Source organism: Cydia pomonella, chromosome 14 (assembly GCF_033807575.1).
Source record: "Cydia pomonella isolate Wapato2018A chromosome 14, ilCydPomo1, whole genome shotgun sequence".
In the NCBI taxonomy this organism is placed as follows: domain Eukaryota; kingdom Metazoa; phylum Arthropoda; class Insecta; order Lepidoptera; family Tortricidae; genus Cydia; species Cydia pomonella.
This window is the reverse complement of record NC_084716.1, coordinates 4692630-4713356: the sequence shown is the minus strand read 5'-3', so window position 1 is coordinate 4713356 and position 20727 is coordinate 4692630. Positions and strand designations below refer to the sequence as shown.

Below are 20727 nucleotides of genomic sequence, written 5' to 3'. Positions count from 1 at the left end.
TTTTCCCTGTTTGGAACACCCAAAACCCTAATATCGGATCGCGGAACCAGCTTTACGTCAAACGAATTTAAAGAATACATTCATTCAGTGGGAGTAAAGCACGTACTAAACGCCGTGGCAACACCTAGGGCCAACGGCCAAATTGAACGATATAATCGAACAGTTCTTGCGTCTTTAACAGCTGTGTGCCACGAAGAGAATGATCGTGATTGGGATATTAAGTTAGCTAACGTCCAGTGGAGTCTCAATAATACGGTTAATCATACCACAGGCAAATGTCCCGCTGAAATCATTTTCGGAAAATCAACAGTAAGCGTATCTGAAGGACACTTGCACGAAATAAATGTAAATGAACCAGTTACTCCAGAAGACATAGATAAAATGAGGGCAGACGTCATAAATAAAATAGAAACTCAGCAGGAGAAAATGAAAAGTAAATACGATAATAAAAGATGTAAAGCCAAAGCGTATAAAGAAGGAGATTTGGTCATGGTCCAAAAACAGTCCAAAACCCCCGGTGAAAGTCAAAAACTTGTTTCACCGTTCAGCGGTCCATATCGTGTGACAGCCGTGTTTGACCACGATCGCTATGAGGTTTGTAGTGTCGAAGGTTACTCAAAAAAGAGATATAAAAGTGTATTTCCGATTGATAAACTAAAGCCGTGGGTTCGTTTTGTCGAGTCGGAAACAGACGATAATTTCGAAGACAGCGAATAGTGTAACCGGCATTGTCATAGTGCACTTATTAGTAATGGTTGATTTCAGTTGGTAACATTATCATCAGAATGTTAGTTTAATTTTATATATGTTTTATTCCCTTCTCTCTCCTTACCAATATATACTATTAATATTTAATCCACTCCACTCTACCCCTGGCACCACCACCGCTGTTTGGACTGCACGGAACCACCGCTGGATGGGACCGCAGCATGTGGTCTATGTAAGCGGCAACCAGCAGATTAATGGTCACCCTGAGGAGGTCAATGCAGCCGGTGCGTGAAGACAGTATCTATTCTCCTATTATCACTCTGGACGAGGCCGAAGCACCTAGTGTGTGCAAGCGGTAGCCAGACATTATATCTTCACTCTGGACGAGGCCGAAGCACCTAGTGTGTGCAAGCGGTAGCCAGACATTATATCTTCACTCTGGACGAGGCCGAAGCACCTAGTGTGTGCAAGCGGTAGCCAGAAATTATATCTTCACGCTGGACGATGCCGACACGATTGATGAATGTGAGCGGTAGCCAGTACTACATCATCACTCTGGACGAGGCCGAAGCACCTGGTGCGTGCAAGCGGTAGCCAGATTATTTAGTTTGTTTTTCTGGGAACAAGTCGAAGCACGGCTTGTGCAAGCGGTACCCAGCCTTAATAGTATTCGCTTACGAATATTGATTATGCCATGAAGATGTCGTGGCCATGCCATAATGACGTTACAGAATATATATATATCAAAATTGGTATATAATTTATTTGTTTCTTTCCTCTTCCGTACAGGTCAGAAAACGAGATGACTTTACCGACACCAAGCGGCTACCGGAAGCTGCTACGTTATGGGTCGGATCCTCGAGCCGGACTGAAGGAAGCTGCGCTACATTGTAGAAGTTGCTGCCTGCAGTGGCTGCGGGCTTAAGAATGTGTTGTGAAGGCGGCGAAGTGCATACAATACGCCAACATCTGTCCAATATCAACCGAATGAGGACATTCGTACACGGTGGGATGGCCGAAAAGAGAAGAGGAAACTGCAGCTTAGCGATAGTGGATGTGTTTATTATCTTTTATTTTATTTTTATTTGTTTTTTTGTTTCCCCGAGTATGTTGGGGTTTGTTCCTACTAACTCTAAGAAGACTTCCTATTTTGACAAATGGCGTCATTGGTGAACAAGTGATAAAAGACTGATTAAAGAACACAAGTTTAACTGCAATCGTGTGAAAATTAATGGAGGCCTTTATATCGATAATCGGCTAAGTGATTGATCTCAATTTTTTTTAAATCATTATTAGTACATAACATTGTTCAAAGATTTTAAGGCTAAGTGTTAAAGGTTAGATTATGTTTATCTATGTCCTGTGCCTGGGACAGGCACTAATTCAGGATGGTCGACTGTTAAAGATTTCATAGTTTTACCTTATAAAAGATGTATTTTTATAAGGTGGCAACTCAATATATGCCAGCTGTCAGGGCATTCGAATAAAAAACGAAACTCTAGTAGTGACGATCTGTAATAAAAATATCAATAAATAAGTGAAGAACCTGTGTTCAAGTGTTTAAATTACTATTCTATTAATAGTATGTATGTGCCTACTATACTTACTACTTATATATTTTTCGTTGACATATTTCAGAGATTGCCCCAAATGATGATGTAATTTGGCTTAAGCAAAATAATGAGCCTTGGGAACGAGTTGTCGAAAAGTGGAACAGCAGTTTTGATATAAGAAACAAGAAAAATTCCAAGACTGTGCATGAGTTTAACGAAACGTGGATTATCTTAAAGGATAACAAAGCAGACACACTGGTAAGATTTTTTCATTACCAAACATAATTAAAAAAATAACAAATTAATTAAATTTGCTTTTGTATTAGGTATGCTGATTACAGAAAAGGGAAACGTTGTCTGTTAAAAATTTGTTTCCACGATAAGATAAACATGGCTAAATATGATTTAACTCTGACGATTTCTATTTTGTTTCAGATACTTTTAGATTTCGAAAGGCAATATAAAAAGAAATCACTATTTTTTTTCAAAAATTGGGAACCATTCTTCTCAAAACTCTTGGTACTAGAAATATTGTCTCCAATGATGATGCAAAAACATTAATTGATAGTCTAGAAGATATTGCTCTCAATGGTACGTATAGTACTCATCGTTAATTTTCAGTTTACAAGATTAGTTTCAAAAGGGGTGAAAACAATATTTAGGAAAGTGATTTTTCTTCCCTGCTAAGAGGGATCAAAGTGACATTTTTCTGTTCGAGGACATGATTTTTTTTCTTTTTTGCATACTTTTTTTAGTTTAAATAATATTTTGATACATAATTATTCCCTCATACACGATGTGAAAAGCAGTATGTGTCACATGGTAGCAAAATTATTTCCACTTTGGACGTTAACATTTGAATCACTCACAAACTCAAGATTCAATTATAGAATCCTTCGCTTCGTTCGGGATTCAATGTACGCCCTCGCCGTAAATATGTTATTTTGCTTCCTTGTGACACAATCCACTATTGTAATATAACTACAGTATAATACATATGTACAACAATGACAGCAAAACAACAACGATTCGAGCTCGAGTCGGACTTGCATTTGACCGGTATTCTTTCATTATTTATTTATCTACATGAGTATTATTTTTCATTTGTCAATTTTTGCATGTTTCAGACAAAAAAAAATACCAGTCCAGATCTACCTATTAGGTTTTTTCAATACCACCTAAAGTGAAACAAATGTAAGTATTGCACCCATATCATTGTTTTTCAAGTTACTTCCTACCTATCAGATTAGATGATACTTTACCCGACTCTACGAGTAATACTTAATGTTTAAGGGTTATAAAATAAATAAAAATATTTGAGAACAATCTTACACAAATCAATTAGGCCCATATTAGTAAGCTCTGTAAAGGCTTGTGTTGTGGATACTATACGACGATATATTTAATAGATATTAGATAAGTATAAATACTTAAATGTACACAGAAAACATCAAAATATTAGTGCTCCTCACGCAAATAAATACCAAAAGGGATCTCCACCTTACTATACAGACATGACTGAAAACAGATATAAATATTATAATTCCAAGATTTGAAACAAAAATAGTAGATAAAAACATTTTTTTATAGAAGTACATAAAGGTACATTTATTTTGTAGTATTTTGGCTATTAAATTTACCACTTATTTCATAAAATAAAGCGTGGCTGTGCCAGATAGCATCTACCTAGCACGACCACGACCCCTATGTCACAGTACCTAAACCGTATGAGTACAATTTTTTGAAATAAAAGTATATAAAAAATACATTCTTTTTCGTGAATTTGTACCGCAAAAGAAATAACAAAATCATTCGTGGCCGTGCTGTATAGCATCTCACCAATGTATATGTGTTAATTAAATTTTGGATATGAATGTGTTGTTTCATTTCTTAAATGTTTTTATTTCAGGACGCTGGGGATATCGATAACGTTATAAGGAATCAAAAACAGAAGGCTGCCACGCGAAACGACACCGTGCAACTTTACGTGTTGATTTAAGGACCGCTGCAGAACTATTCCCAAATATATATAATTATCGATGACGTTAAGTATCACATGCAGTCGACTGCAAAGGCGTTAGATTTGCTACTCAAAAAATTTCACGCCTTCCACGCCAAATATCCGCAAGTGGCTGAGCATCTCCATTTAATCATACAGAAGAAAGTGTACCAAATACACACAGCGTACGATTCAGTCCCACCGTCATAATAGATGTTTTAAATTTAGATATTTAGTTAACCTGTAAAATGCTGTGCCACAAGTGCAAAATTGACCTGTATATTATATTGTGTGTTTTTCAAACAATATAATATTTTACATCTAGAACTTATTCATAAGATAAAAAACTGTTTCCACTGTCCTGTCGAAACTTGTCAGAGAGTTTATGGGACAAAATATTCTTTAAAAGATCATTTGACCTTTTTCCACAAATTGTTTGACAAGCGCCGACTTAACAGTAAGCAAATTGAAAAACCATATATTTCGAATTCTCCAAACTGTAGTACCTACTATCACCGAAACTGAAACAAGCGAGTCATTGAAGTTAAGCAGTAGGCCTAAGATGGTCGGTTCTTTATCATTTGTCACCATGCCTGTCACGTTCTAACAAGTATGTAAGTGCGAAAGTGACGGGCATAGTGACAAGTGATAAAAAAGAACCATGCTACCACTGCAGATCCACTAACCCGACTAAGTCTAGGAACATATCAAAAACAGTAGAGATGTTATAATGCAGTTTAAAGATGATCTTAACTTATCGGTTATAATTCTTATATCAAAGCTGTACAGCAATTTAAATATAGTCCTTTAGGCATTCAGGTATCCCAACCCACCAAAAGCTTGTGTAACTTGTCGTCCGTAATAGTTTCACTGTTTCGATATAAAAAAAATAAACACCACGACTCCGCCAGTAGAAGTAGTAGAACAACCAGCCATTTAAAAGCCGGCGCTATATAATGTTGTTGCCAGTATGATTAGAGGAATTGTAAATAGAGTTCCAGTATAGAATTAGTTGAAAATTGTTAAGGAATATTGAATTCCCGTTGGTCGGACATTTAGCGTCGAGTAGTTCTAGCGTAATAGTACTGGTAGTTTTACCGCTCGACGCTACATGTCCAATAATGTTTTGTGAAGTACGCATTATAGTATGGGAGTTCACAGTCTTATGTTATTCCCATTAGTAACCAACAAGTTGTTACCAGTGGTAACTACTGGGATTTTTTTTTCCACCTTTTACCAGTACCTTCTGGGAAAAACCGCCAGTTCCCAGTAGTTACCACCAAAATTTTGTTAAAGTTCAAAACTAATAAAACAGTATAATAACCTAGTATAGTATAAAATTTATACTAGGTATTATATATAATGATATTTATGTCGGTTAGTGTTTCAATACTCTGCCTTAAAGTGATAAAAAATAGTCGGTTTTTGACTGATTTGTTTGTTTGTTCGTACAATTAATTCAAATTACAATGAATAAGATTAATTTCATCCAAACGTCAATTTCTCCTTGACAATTTTAGTTTTTGTACTTGTACCGGTAAAACTATTTTTATTTTAATCACTTTTAATGCAGTTTACTGAAACATTAATCGACTTACAATAAAATTATTTATTGAAGTTCTCTATATTTATACAATACAATTTATACTGTTTTTAGTAGTATTGAACTATAAAAATTTTTTTGTGGTAACTACTACTGGGGAAAAAAAACACCTTTTTTTAAATACTACGTCGGTGGCAAACAAGCATACGGCCCGCCTGATGGTAAGCAGTCTCCGTAGCCTATGTACGCCTGCAACTCCAGAGGAGTTACATGCGCGTTGCCGACCCTAAACCCGCCCCCCCTCGATGAGCTCTGGCAACCTTACTCACCGGCAGGAACACAACACTATGAGTAGGGTCTAGTGTTATTTGGCTGCTGTTTTCTGTAAGGTGGAGGTACTTCCCCAGTTGGGCTCTGCTCTAGATCTGGAATGACATCCACTGGCTGTGCCCTACCACACAAAGCCAGATGACATTCACAATGCCCGTACCTCTCTTTTGGACGTAGTTTAAGGACGTACCCGGGTCGGGTCGGGTCGGGGTTACTGGAAAAGAAAAACAGTACTTCCACCAACTCAGTTTGGTTCGGTTTGATGGTAACTGGTAACAACTTGCTGGAAACTAGTAACCCACAGTCTTGTATCCTTTGTCTATAGATATTTCTCTTTATTACAATGTACAATGTTAATGTGGGTTTGTAGCGCCTGTAGTAAGAAATAAACAAGAAATTTGTAAAAATCAGTTTTATTTTAATCATTCGCAAAAGTTGTACCTACCTACCTTTTAGGTATAAATATGTTTCAAATATTAATGTAAAAGTAGAGCTATTGGAAGTGGCCAGTAATAGACGATTTACCCTATATAATTGTTTATGTTTAGGCCGCCGTTTGTTGTCAACTAGCTATAAGTTGATTAATTTATTCTTCCACTTTCACACCTAATACTATTTTTCAATCACTTAAATGGCGACTTACGAGCTAGAACGCGATTAGACATGGTTTGGTGATATGGCCAATTGAAACATTGTGTTAACCATGTCAACCATATCAACGAGTTATTATTTCAATTAATCATGTCGCAAAACTAAGTTCAATAGCGGCCTGGGTTGCAATATTTCGCCGTAGATTGAAAAAATATATATAGGTTAGACAGGATGGCACTACTGTACTGGAGACACATTTATGCTAAAACAAGATATTTAGAAGTTTTGATTAAAAATGACTTGTTCTTGTACGAAGACATTTTTAAGTTTTCAATGAATAATCTATTCATTGAAAACTCGAAAATGTCTTCGTACAAGAACTAGCCATTTTTATTCAAAACTCCTAAATATCTTGTTGTAAGAAGTTAACGCTCTTGAGTAGAATAGCAATGCTACTTGAAACAAGATACTTTAATTCTTGGGTCAAACAATTTAGTTTTCAATGAATAATCTATTCATTGAAAACTCGAAAATGTCTTCGTACAAGAACTAGCCATTTTTAATCAAAACTCCTAAATATCTTGTTGTAAGAAGTTAACGCTCTTGAGTAGAATAGCAATGCTACTTGGAACAAGATACTTTCGTTCTTGGGTCAAACAATTTAGCTTTTAAAAAAAGAGCTTTACATGATTTAAATGGAGTATGTGCGATTTTACAACGAGAACTAAACACTCTTGAGTAGAATAGCAATGCTACTTGGAACAAGATACTTTCGTTATTGCGTCAGAGAAAAATAGGTTTAAAAAAAAGAGCTTTTATGATTTGGATGGAGTATGTTTGATTTTGCAACAAGAACTAAACACTCTTGAGTAAAATAGCAATGCTACTTGGAACAAGATACTTTCGTTCTTAGGTCAAATTATTTAGCTTTTAAAAAAAGAAAGAAAATATTATTTGATTTAAGATCTTTTCTAATTTCGATATAAGGAAACTCGAAAATGTCTTCACGCAAGACATAAAATGTCTCGTATTATAGATCTTAAGCCAAGAACTACTTTCTTGTATCAAATAACAATTATTTCTTGTATCAAAAAATAAACATTGTAACCTCAAGATAGAAACCATTTTAAATAAAGTATTATTTTTCTTCTACTAAGATCAATAGAATCTTGTTCCAAGTAGCGATGCTAATTAACTTAAGATCGTCTAGTTCTTGTTCTAAGATCGCACATACTCGATTCAAATCCACATCTACTTCGGGACAAAATACTACCAATCTTGTTCAGAGAACTTTTCAGTCTTAGTAGAAGAATGATAAATACTTCAATTGAAATAGTTTATATCTTGAGGTTATAATGTTCAGCTTTTGGTACAAGAAATAATTGGTTATTTGATATGAGAAATTAGTTCTTGGCTCAAGATCTATAATACGAGACATTTTATGTCTTGGTCGAAGATATTTTCGAGTTTCCTTATATCGAAATTAGAAAAGATCTTGAATCAAATAATATTATTTGTTTCAAGTATTTTTTTTTTCTGTGTATGTTTATACTTAAATTTCAATGTTCTCAAAGCCTTAAAATTATGACACCTTGCGTTTCATACTACTTAGATTTTTACTAAAACGTAGCAAATCTAGATATAGAACAATGTACCCTTGTCACCTCATATAAATAATACACCTATGTACACCTAGATCGCGTTAGTAGGCCTATCATTTCTTACTTCTGAAACCTGTAAAAATTATATAACATCACGCAACATGTTTCTAAAAATATATTGCATGAATACAAATAGTTTCACACATAAAAAAACAATGGCCATGTACAACGTAGCCGTTTACCTAATTCACCGCTAGATGTCATTGTACAGTGCGTATAGTAATTCTACATGGCGGTGTTAAGATTTTTATTAGTATAAGGACCCGTTACACCAAGTAATGTTATTGTGGAGATTAGTTAGGAGCTTGCACGGATTGTGTACCATTCGGGACCACTCCGGGCCTTCTTGTTATTAGTATTTAATATAAATTCAATTGTTACCTTTGCGTCGGTAGTTGTCCTTATTGGACGCTAGCTGGCCTTAGGCAGCCTAGTACTTTAGTTTGTTAGGTAATCTTAAGTCATAGCGCCGACTGGAATATACTCTTTCATCGAATTCGACTTTGCTTTCGCCTTCATCCCGCACGCCCCACCCCTCTCCGAGAAACTACCTCTACAACACTATATATAAAGTGGCTATACACTAACTGCAAAAGGTTGCGCCCAAGGACACCACTAGCGCACGCTTCACTTTTATCATGAAAAAAAGTACATAATGTTAAGTTAGGTGTTTTTTTTTGTTCCGAGTTGCCTAGCCAAAATTTCCACGCGCCGCGACTGGAGCCTGGTGTGGGGATCATTGTACTGCTTCTCTTGGAATGATAATTTCTTGATATAAATATTTTATTATATTTCTTTTATAGGCTGAGGCCGATTCGGGAGAGTCAAATTCAAAGTTGGAAAACAAACAGCCTGAACAACCAATAGCAAAAGGACAGAAGATGACCTGAAGGTGGGTTCGAAAGAAGGCATGTATTTTTTGTGAATATCTTATACGCGTCATTTGTTAAAACATCACAAAAACGAGTTAGAAGTATTATCGAACCTACATGTCAATCAATGAACCCCATCCAAAAGAACAAAAACAGAGAAAAAGACAAATAACTGATGACCTTCGTAACAGAGGAAATCTCTTACATAATTCTTAAGTTATTTTTAAAAAAGAAGGTGAACTAATACCAAAAAAGGGTCATGTCCATTATCAAGCTCTATTAGGTACAGTCAGCATCAAAAGTAGGGTATCTACTATTCTGTAACAGCTTAACAAAAAGTGATGTCATTAATATAGAACTACTAAAACCGTAAAAGATATACTTTTGAACGCGAATTTTAGAAATTGTTCTATATTTGGAAAAGTTATCCGGAATATCAGATACTTTTGGCGCGTTGTTTTGATGCTGACTGTACCAAGTGTAAAAATTGTCTTGTAACTTTCAAACGAATATATTTTTATAATTTAAAATTTACGGCTCAGGGCTCCAGGACCAGGCATGGAAAAAAATACCAGATTCCTATAATAAAAAATAAGTGTTAGCAAACCAAAGCATCAGTATAATTCCCCATTTGTCAGCAGCATCTCAGGAAGTAACCAAACATATTTCCGCATTATTTAAAACGGATTTTGGCATACGGCTCACACTCACTCTGCAAGTCCACGCTGCGTAACGTGAGTATGTGTGTTAGCCCGTGCTGCTAAAGGAATGTAAGTAAACATCATTTTTATCTTGATTTTGTTACTTACCATGGTAGTTTACATTATATCTTATTCCTTTAGATTACCTACCCCTTAATAATACTTTTAACTGGACAGACTCTGCAGGTTTAAGGTATATAATAAATGTCCCTTAACGTCGACATACGGAAAATAACAGAAAAAATCCACGAACTCGAAAAAAATTAATCAAAACAGATAAAAAAAAATGTCACCGTTTTGAATTATGAAAATTTGATTTTTAAAAAAGGCTGAAGAGTGGAGATGTAGCTGAAGCGAAACTTTGTTTTTATTTAAACACGAAGGAAGAAAAATACCCGCCAAAGTTTTTGAGCTATTATCACCAGAACAAAAAGAAGCAATTGAAAGAAGTCTTTATGATCCCTGGAAAACGGGGTTTACTACTGGAGTGCGACATACGCTCGTGCGAAGTATTGTTAGCGCGAAGTATAATTAGACGATGGACGATTGTACATGCCATTTGTGAGAAATATTGCTCATGCGAAAGATTATTAAACGGTGCACGATTACACAACGTGCCATTTGTGCGAACCATCACTAGTACGAAGTATTATTAGGGCGCTACACGACTATACGATGTGCCATTTTAGCGAACTATCGCTCGTACAAAATATTATTAGGCGTTGCACGACTATACGATGTGCCGTTTGAGCGAACCATCGTTTGTGCGAAATATTATGGCTTTTTATTTATGTCCAGTTTGATATTGATTAGGTAATGTAATGATCGACTGGTAGACAAATGACATATATGGCATTAAGTCCGTCGCCTCGTTGTCTTATTTGTGTCATACCCACGGACGTAGATATATACCTTCATGGTTATACCATTGACTTGAATCATACATTGATTGTGTGATTTAAACTAATGACTTGTTTGTTAAGCGGATACATTATATACCTACATTTGTATTTTTTCGCTTAGAACAGTTAAAATAATGTGTAGGTAATAATCAAATTTCGTTGAGTCCTCTGGATAGGACGCGACTATCAGTAGTTAATAGACATATGTATTATATCTCGACTCTTGATCTATTCAAATCGGTGCACAGTGCACAGTTAGCTTATACGGACTATATAACCTGCATCTTATTTACAATTATGTTTATTACTGGCCAAGATACTTCAATATTTTTTAAAGAGTTATCTGATGTCATCGATTGTCAAAATATTTTTTTTTTATTACGTCTGCCTATCATAGAGTAACTTATATCTGATTAATAAAAATGTCCATGCAAATAAGATTTGCAGAAATAATTAAGTCGCAGCGTGGTAAAGATCTTATTTTTTCGGACGGCTATTTATATTCTATAAATAAACAAAGACAAGAAGTCTGTTACTGGAGCTGTTTGAAGAAAAACGCGTCTAAATGTCCGAATGCACTAAAAACTAAATTACAAAATGAAAGGCATGTAATAGAGTATCAAAATTCCAGAGATCATAACCATGCAAGTGACCCAGAAAACCTGATAAAATTGAAACTAAATCATTCAATCAAGTGTAGAGCAAAAGATTCGTTAGAAGCACCTGTTCAAATTATACAATCGTGCACAAGCTATTTTCCTGCTACCAGTGGGCCGTTTCTTCAGAGTAATGAAGCTTTGAGGCAGATTATACACAGAACCAGAACCAAGGGCCAGCCTAAAATTCCTAAGTCTATAGATGATGTGGTACTTACTGAAGAGATGTGCAAAGTCAATGACAGGCCTTTTTTCATGGCTGATCTATATGAAGACGGTGAAAGAGTTATACTGTTTTTAACAGCAGAAAATATAATGTTATTGAATGAATCTGCTTTTGTAATTGTGGACGGAACATTTAAATGTTGTCCTAAACCTTTCCAGCAAATATACTCAATTCACGGTCAGGTGGGCAACATTATCGTGCCTTTAGTTTTTGGGCTATTGTCACACACAACTGAGAGATCTTATTATTACTATCTTCAGCTGGTTATCCAACAAGCAGTCAAATATGAGATTAACTTTTCTCCATCGTTCATTATCACTGACTTTGAGATAGCAACTATCAATGCCATCAAAAAAATATTCCCAGAAAGCCAACATAAAGGATGTTATTTTCATTTGTGCCAAAATATATGGAAGCACATACAGTTGACAGGATTAGTGAAAAAGTATACTGAAGATATCGATTTCGCAGTTCGGATACGGCATCTTCTCGCTCTACCTTTCCTTCCTGCTGAAGAAATACCCAGTGCATTCGACATGGTGCAAAGATCAATTCTAATGCGATGAATCAACGGCCGTCACAGAGTGGTTTTACAAATATTATATCACGGGACAAAGTTTTCTACCTGAAATGTGGTCAGTGTGGCATACTTTTCAGAGTAGTGTTCCGCGGACACAAAATGTATTAGAAGCCTGGCATAGACATAGATGATATGCAATTTGTTTGACACTTTTATACGAGAGACTCCAGATGCCTCACACAATGAAATTGCGAAGACTGTTGCGTCGTTATTAGGTATCCATTGGGTATCAGTGTACAAAATTGTAAAAGAAAAAAAAACGAATAATGTCCTTTTACACCTAAAAAAGAAAGACAGCGCAAAACTGTGCTAAACACAATGGCCAGCTTTACTTAAAACGCATTGCGAAGAATAGTGCACGAGTTTTTTTCACGGAATGAAATCCCGACACTAACCAAAATTTTGAACGTGGTCAACAGCGATACAACTCTAGAAAATTATAAGCGGTCTACACTTCATAAGTTATTAAGACATATTGGATTCAAGTTTATTAAAAGAAGTCGCAATAGTCTTATGAATGATCGAGAAGATCTACAATATTGGAGGCGAAATTATTCAAAAAGTTTGAAGGAAGCGAGAGCAGCGGGAAAAAAGATTTTCTACTTGGATGAAACGTGGGTAAACGAGGGTCACACTAAAAGCTTAATTTGGCTTGACTCGACGATCCAAAATGCAAGACATGCTATGATAAATGGTTTATCTTCTGGCTTGAGAAATCCATCAGGTGAGTTATCATTCTTGTAATAACTTAACAAGATAAATAGAATAAATAAAAAAATAATTTATTTTTGCAGGCAAGGGAAAGCGGCTAATCGTAACACACATTGGAAGTGAAGACGGATTTGTTGAAGGCGGCCTATTAGTTTGAATCAAAGAACAAAGGAAATTATCATCAAGACATGAACGCGGAGGTATTTGAAGAATGGTTCACGCAGGTGCTCTGTAATTGTTCTAGATAACGCCCCATACCATTCAAGAAAAATAGAAAAGGTACCCAACACACAATCACGAAAGAATGAAATCATTGATTGGTTAAAGGAAAGGAACTTATTTACAATTAATATGAACAAAAAAGATTTATTGGATATTGTAAGAGCTCATAAAAATAGGTATGAGGCGTTTGTTGTAGATGAAATAGCGAAACAAAGAAATAAAACAGTGCTACGATTACCCCCTTATCACTGCGAATTGAATCCGATAGAGATGATTTGGTCGCAAGTCAAGGGTTACGTAGCCAACAATAATAAAACTTTCAAACTAGCGGAAGTGAAACAGTTACTCCGGGAAGGTATTTCTAAAGTAAATGCTGAGTCATGGAAGAAATGCATCAAGCACGTAATAGAAGTGGTAGAAACAAAAATGAGTATAGTCGAACCGCTGGATAGATTTATAATAAATTTAGAAAATGATTCTAGTGCATCGGAGATGGATGAAATATTTTTATTAACAAACACCTGGTTTTATTAATACTGTTATATGTAGCCAGATACCTATTTAGTTAAATATTGTGACTATCCAGTAACTATTTTTTAATTTCATATTTATGACCAATAGATAGTTTTAGTTTTGTAACTTTGAATTCCGTAATATTAATATACATACTTATGGTGCCTTAAGCATTAAATTTAAGTCCGCCAATTCGTTATTTCACTATTGATCATAAATATTCAGTTGGTCCTTTAAAATAAACCAAAAAGAATATAAAATAAATATAAATATTAACCATACATCGGGGTTTTTGGTGCCGTGCTAATGTTTGACATTAGCCAAAAAAAACGGTAATAACCAAAAACCGATACCTACTATTTTAACATTTCTAAGCAGTTTTAGTGCTTACTACCTATTTTTAATTCATACTCGTAGTTTGGTAATTATTTAATATTCTCGCACCAGAAACCCCGATGTATGATTATAACCATAAGGAATATAAAAATATATATTCCGAGCGACGGCATGTAAGCCGGGCCGGACAGCGAGGTACCATTGTTTACGCCCACTGCCTTTTTTTGTCCTTTTCATCTGCATACAAAAGTGCAAAAGAGAGACCGTTATACTAGCTCGTTAACGTGGATAGAGTATACCTACACAGAAAATGTCTAGTAGAGTGTGCTAACCTGTTATCATATAATATTGAAGACCCCGACCGTGCAGATAACGAACAATAAAGCGACCATCTAAACGTTCGCCACCATAAAAATGGTAGGCCATGAGGCAACGTTTTTTGTCTAACAAGACAACGCCTAGACTTTGTATGTCATTTCTAATTAAATCGTCTTACGGGGCGACATCATGTCGTCTCACGGGACGACGCCATTAGGTCTCATGGGATGACGCCATGTCGTCTCACGGGACGACGCCATGTCTCGTCGCTGGGCCATGGGCACCGAGCGGAATATCAAAGCATGTCGTCTCACGGGACGACGCCGTGTGGCATCATGACGGTGCCTATAGGAGGTCCCTGCGTCTCATCGCTGGGCCATGGGCACTGAGCGGAATGTCACGAAGCTTGAGTTATCCAAAATAATTATCACGATGCACGGTGGGCTGCGCGCCAAGGGAAGGCGGCCATAACTAATATTTTATGATTTTTCCTGATTTCTTCTACTTTTTCTTTAAATACAATTATTAAGTAGGTTGTATATTAAAAAAAAAACGTGTTAGGGTATATTGCATGCAAAATATATTCATAAATTCTAACAAAAAAGTCATTCTCTTAATAATATAAAAGTTAATTCTTAAATATCTATGTTAATTAACATTATTTACATTTTAATACTAATACATTAATAAAATATGTGTATGTATAATATTATAATATACCTATTATGCTAACAGACAAGCATAGTTAAATAAAAACTAACCAAAAATTCAGATTAATATATGTAGAATTAAAGTTAGTAAGTCCTTAAATGTGTATGTTACTTATAACTGTTTATTAACAGAAAATAAGTAAAAAAAACTTTTATTTCGTATAATATATACTAAAGAACAAATATATGTAAAAGTTAAATAAATCTTGTAAATAAAATAGTAATAAAAACAATATTTTTCTAGCCTAACACAGAAAATTAATAAAGGAAAACAAAAAGTAAAATTGTATAAGTAAAAGTCAAATCTACGCTATTCTTTACAATCTAACAAACTTAATGCTTCTAAGGAGAGTGTTGATTCTTTTTTCGAGGTAATCTCCTACTGGAACTGATGACTGGGTCGGAGTTCAGAAGTAACCTATGAATAAGGTCTGAGTTGGTGACATCTCGAGACATTTTTCTTGTATGGTTACGCCGAAACAACTTTATATTTTTATTGTTTGATTCTGCAGCTTCTTCGGAAAGTTCACCAATAGGTACCAGAGCATTTTCTATTATAATTGCACCATGCAAAAGTACTTTATGGACGGATGCAGGCAAAGGATACCATTTGTAGGCATTCAAAAGTTGTTCTGCACTTTCTACGGCATATTCCTGTAATTTTTGTACATTTATTTTGTATCCAGACGATATACATTCCAAAATGGTTCCGCACCTTTCGATAAGGCTCTGCTGTATGCCGGTGGTATTTCTCCCAGAAGATTTCCAAAAAACCAGGATTCGATTGCAAATATACGTGACGACGTTATTCAAATTACTTGTATCCACATTTTCTGCATTTGGTACCATTTGTATTAAATATTGCAGCACTTGACGACGTCTTTCAATATCTGAACCACTCGTAGGTAGCCATTGTTCGAATATAAATCCTCTTGTAAATGGTGCGATGTACATGTCATCTGAAAAAAAGAAAAAAAAGGTGAATTGTCATTCGTAATATTTTCGTAGAGCTGCTACGCGTTCGCTTACCGAAGAGTAGTAGTCTTGTAACTATCAAAGCCGCAGGCGTCTGCAGATAATCTTTTATGGCCGTTAATCTAGAGATATCAAGCTTCAAAACAATACTATTTTCAATGTTAGAATTCATTCGAAACATAACTAGAAGTTTAAGTAAACAAAATATTCTAATCCTGTTTGTATGACTTTTGTTACCTCGTAGACCTATTATAATAAATATACTTTTAATGAAAAAATTATACTTTGTATATAAAATGAAACAACATACCTGATTCTTTAAGCTCCATATTAATAATAATCACTAAAATCACTATTGCCTCAGGAATTCACTACTAATGACGTTCACTTAATGAGCCTTTGATAAGAGAGCGCGTACAAACGGGAGTTGCGTTAACTTTCAAGGATTGTTAGAGAATGAAAGTAATTAGTTATGCGGGATCTATTTATACCTGATAAAAGTACACTTATTAGCTAATAATATTCAGTCATTGGAAACCAAAAAATACAACATGCGTTTTTTTGAGTTATGGCCTAAGGCCAGCCCACCGTGCGATGTCAAATTTCTCGATCTTTTTAAACTTGCTTTGCAAACGTGTTGTTCGGCTGAGTTACAAAAGCGTACTGAGGAGAAAGCAGCCGAGCGCTAGGTACCGGGCGACATTAGTACAGGAGAGGCGCGATAGATGGCGCTACTGGTTGATAAATTCACTTAATTAGAGCCGAGTTACAAGGGTGTTATCTGATATGGGTTCAAACGGAGGTAAGGACACCTAAATAGGAATAATAAAATTCATTGAAACAATTTGGAATAACCACAAGACCTCCATTACTGGAGCAACACTACATTAAAAATTGTTTTACTAGAAAGTTTAGTAAGTTCTTAGTCTCCTAATATTAATTAGGAAGAATATTTTAACTTGAAATCTCATCTTTTCAAGTCAAAAATTTCTTTCTGGTGACCTCAGAGTTAACCAAAAGCAGAAAACCAATTTTAAAAAACTTAAAAATTGTATGTACACAGTAAAAATATAAATTTTTTGATGAAACCAACCATCCTATCAGACTAAAACAACAGAAAATGCTAAAACTTCCCTAAGTCATTAATTAGAAATAAAATCCACAATATAACTGTAATTTTCTTCACTAACATTAATTTACCTTCAAACATTGACATATATTTAAGGACTCTAATCTTATTGTTCGTAAGGCCCATCCTTAGATATAAATGCCTTCAAAAATATTATATAGATAGAGCCCACCTGGGGAAGTACCTCCATCTTACAGAAAACCACAGCCAAATAACACTAGACCCTACTCAAAGTGTTGTGTTCCTGTCGGTGAGTAAGGTTGGCAGAGCTCAATGAGGGTGTGGGGTGTTAGGATCAGCATCTAACACCTCTGGAGTTGCAGGCGTACATAGGCAGGGCCAGATTTAGGGGAGGGCAACCAGGGCTCCAGGCCCGGGGTCTCCACAAAAGAGGGGCAAAAAATTTACCTTTTTTTTTGGAAAATAATTTGGGGCCAGGGCCTCCACTCCTTTATTGCCGGAGGCCTCCAGACCTCTAAATCCGGCAATGTACATAGGCTACGGAGACTGCTTACCATCAGGCGGGCCATATGCTTGTTTGCCACCAATGTAGTATAAAAAACAATAATCATAATTTAAAACTATGGAAATATTTCTTTGATGTTTTAAATCATGATGAAACCGAACTTTGTTTTCCTAACATGATACTTGATGTTATTATTAAAACATTGTTTAAGTTGGAAGAATACCTGTAGCTAATTTAATGAGACAGCTAAAGTACAATCATTATTATTTTATTAGTTACCTATTTTACAATTTTGAAGATAATTTGACAATAAGTGTATATTTGACACTAACCCTGTTTTAAAATAAGCACACAATACTGTAATATTATTTAATATACTTAATCAAGTTAATATGAATTTGCTAATAGTGGCTTTTTGTGAAAATTAACATCTTGACGAAGCAGAATATCTAGTGAAGTTTATTGTTTACCCCAAATTGTTCCTTCAACTGATATAAACAATAACACTAATCACATGCTGATGCTGAGTCAGATCCACAAAGCCTTTTAATAAAAATCTCATTCAATTCCCTTATACAACAACAAGTATGACTCTATAAAAAAAAAGTAAGGCAAAGGACAGGATCACCAAAATTTACAAACCACTCCATGAAGTTACTTAGCAAAGAGCATATAATATAGGTTTTATGCTATGTTAACGGCATTGATCAAGCACAACCATTCGAGTCACAAATAAGACAGCACATTCGAACACTTTAAAACTTGAAATCAGACCTCACTCCTGTCATTAAATGCTACTTCACTACTTCATTGAAATCTTTATCTTTTTTTTTTTTTTTTTTATCTTCTGGAAAATAGCCCCGTGTATAATGTAAAATTAATACTGTAATAAAATTAATGTGGTATTTCTTGGTCATTACGAATTAGACACGCACAAGTGAATAATCCGGCCTCTCTTGCAAGAAATAAGACGTTCCGTTATATATAAAAGTACTCTGTGAAATAAGGTGTAAATATGGAAGGTAGAGGCAAGGAACAGAATCTCCTTAGGCAGAACTATTGCAAGTGTCCAGCTGTCAGCTATAAATAATAGTTCCAAATCACTCCAGAGTAGCTAAGAACCTGAACCTAGACGATATTGACGGAGTGAAGTGCGCTGTCTATGATTAGATTATTTTTAGGTATTGTAACGCTACCTATTTATGGTTTATTATACTTTTTGGTATATGGAGATTCTGTTCCTTGCCTCTACTTTCCATAGGTGTAAAATAAAATAAAACAAATGTCAAACTAGACACGAACCGTAAAAGGCTCACAAAATAAAATTAAACAAAAAACCGAATAGTCCAAATAGCTATGAAGTCACAAAATCTTGAACAGTGGGGGGACACTGCAGGTGCAGCGTTCGGGCTATGGAGTGTGGATTTATTTACCGCCACCTTCCATAGTTCGGGCGTTCTCGTTCTCGACTCTGTCATTACTTTTTTCATTCGTCCATCTGAACAGGCTATAGCTCTAAGCCATACTGCCTTGTCATAAGTAGGATTTTTTTTCTTTTCAGTCTATATACTTCACGGACTTAGAAAATAATCCGGATAGTCTACAAAGGCGAAAAAATCCACATGAGAAGTCAAGGTGGGACGTTGCATTGCATCTCTTCCTAATCAGGGTGACCATGAGTTATGTGGGATATTAGGTTAATATTGAATAAATAAATTAACAAAACCTTACTTAATTTGGTCGTTCTAAAAGCTGTTACTGAGGCGTATCGGACCGCCACCATAGTCGATCGTGAGGAAGGTAGTCCGCCGTAATGTCTGTCAAGAACACAGGTATGAGTAAGAGAGAGAGTTATATTTTCTAATTTCAAAGGTGTTACGATGCCGGACATCTATTTGAAAATAAATAAATGACAGCCGTTGGCGGCCACCGCCGCGCCGTACTCAAAAATGGTCACGTTTTTTTAATTTGTAGTCTGCCTCTTTCGCACTCATGGTATGTTCATATACGTGATGGCTTCCGTTTTGCTCACTCTAATCATCGACTCATCGTACATCTGTGATTGTAACTAAAAATTTTAAATTTGCCGCCTTTTTATACTGACGGAAAGGTGTGTATCCTATATATACTTACCTATATCGAATCGATTACGTATGTATATATAGTTTCAAAAACCGTTTTTAGTATTAAAATATAATGTATAAATGTGAGTCTGGAATGTTTAAGGATTTTGGATTTCAATTTTGACAATTATTTATTCTATAATTGGCACTATAGCTCTCATTCCACCAATTTATTCATGTCGAAATAAAGACATACCTATTTAGATAAACATACTTTTAAGTAGGTACGTAAAAAGAATTGGTAAAACTGATTCACATCGTGTCGACATCATAGTCACCCTAATGAGTTTAACAATTATTGTCTTGTATTTTTATAGTAAAATTGAATGATTGTGGGTCACCTGTGAAAAGATATACCACAATCAATTTAACTTTTACTTCTACAACCTGTCGCACAACATTTGTTACCCATTGTTTTAAATATTTCGCTATCAAATGTTGAGCGTCGCCAGTCATGTATTTTGTAAATATCTCCAAAATATGTTATCAAGTTGGGGCCACCAACTAATATTCAACATTTCTACAATGTCTACTATATTAAAATTAATGTTTTTTTTTATATTGTGCACATACTACGTGTTTTAATCAGTTCCTAATATTTACACCATAATCATTTATAAATTACTTAAAGGATATCAGAACCGCACTCTGAATACAGCACTAAAATTGTGTAGGAAGGTATTTAATTTCAGTAGTATATAGATATAAATACCACCATAATGGTATGTTTTGTAACATTGGCAACATGTGCGAGTGAGACACTGTGACCGACCTTTGCTATCTCAAGTGGACCGTTTTCTCTAGTCTGGTAAGAACACCTTTCTGCCTCAGTCAAAAGGTTCAATTTAGTATGACAAAAAAGTTAGAACGTGCTCCACTTTATATCTCCATGATATACTTAC

General features: G+C 35.3%; 3 long non-coding RNA genes across 3 annotated transcripts in view; all 3 read left to right on the top strand.

Annotated features, from left to right (window-relative positions):
• Window positions 1-10440, top strand: part of LOC133525254 (uncharacterized) — a 31431-nt gene extending 20991 nt beyond the window's left edge. Inside the window, exons 2-3 of the long non-coding RNA XR_009800550.1 lie at window positions 9189-9277; window positions 9800-10440. This is a non-coding gene — a long non-coding RNA (uncharacterized LOC133525254). The remainder of the gene's footprint in view (window positions 1-9188; window positions 9278-9799) is intronic.
• On the top strand, window positions 880-2259 carry LOC133525255 (uncharacterized). The gene is made up of 2 exons (XR_009800551.1): window positions 880-992; window positions 1498-2259. It is a non-coding gene; the product is annotated as an uncharacterized LOC133525255 (long non-coding RNA).
• On the top strand, window positions 2344-4952 carry LOC133525247 (uncharacterized). The gene is made up of 4 exons (XR_009800543.1): window positions 2344-2519; window positions 2697-2852; window positions 3389-3455; window positions 4171-4952. It is a non-coding gene; the product is annotated as an uncharacterized LOC133525247 (long non-coding RNA).
• Window positions 10441-20727: the final 10287 nt, after the last annotated feature.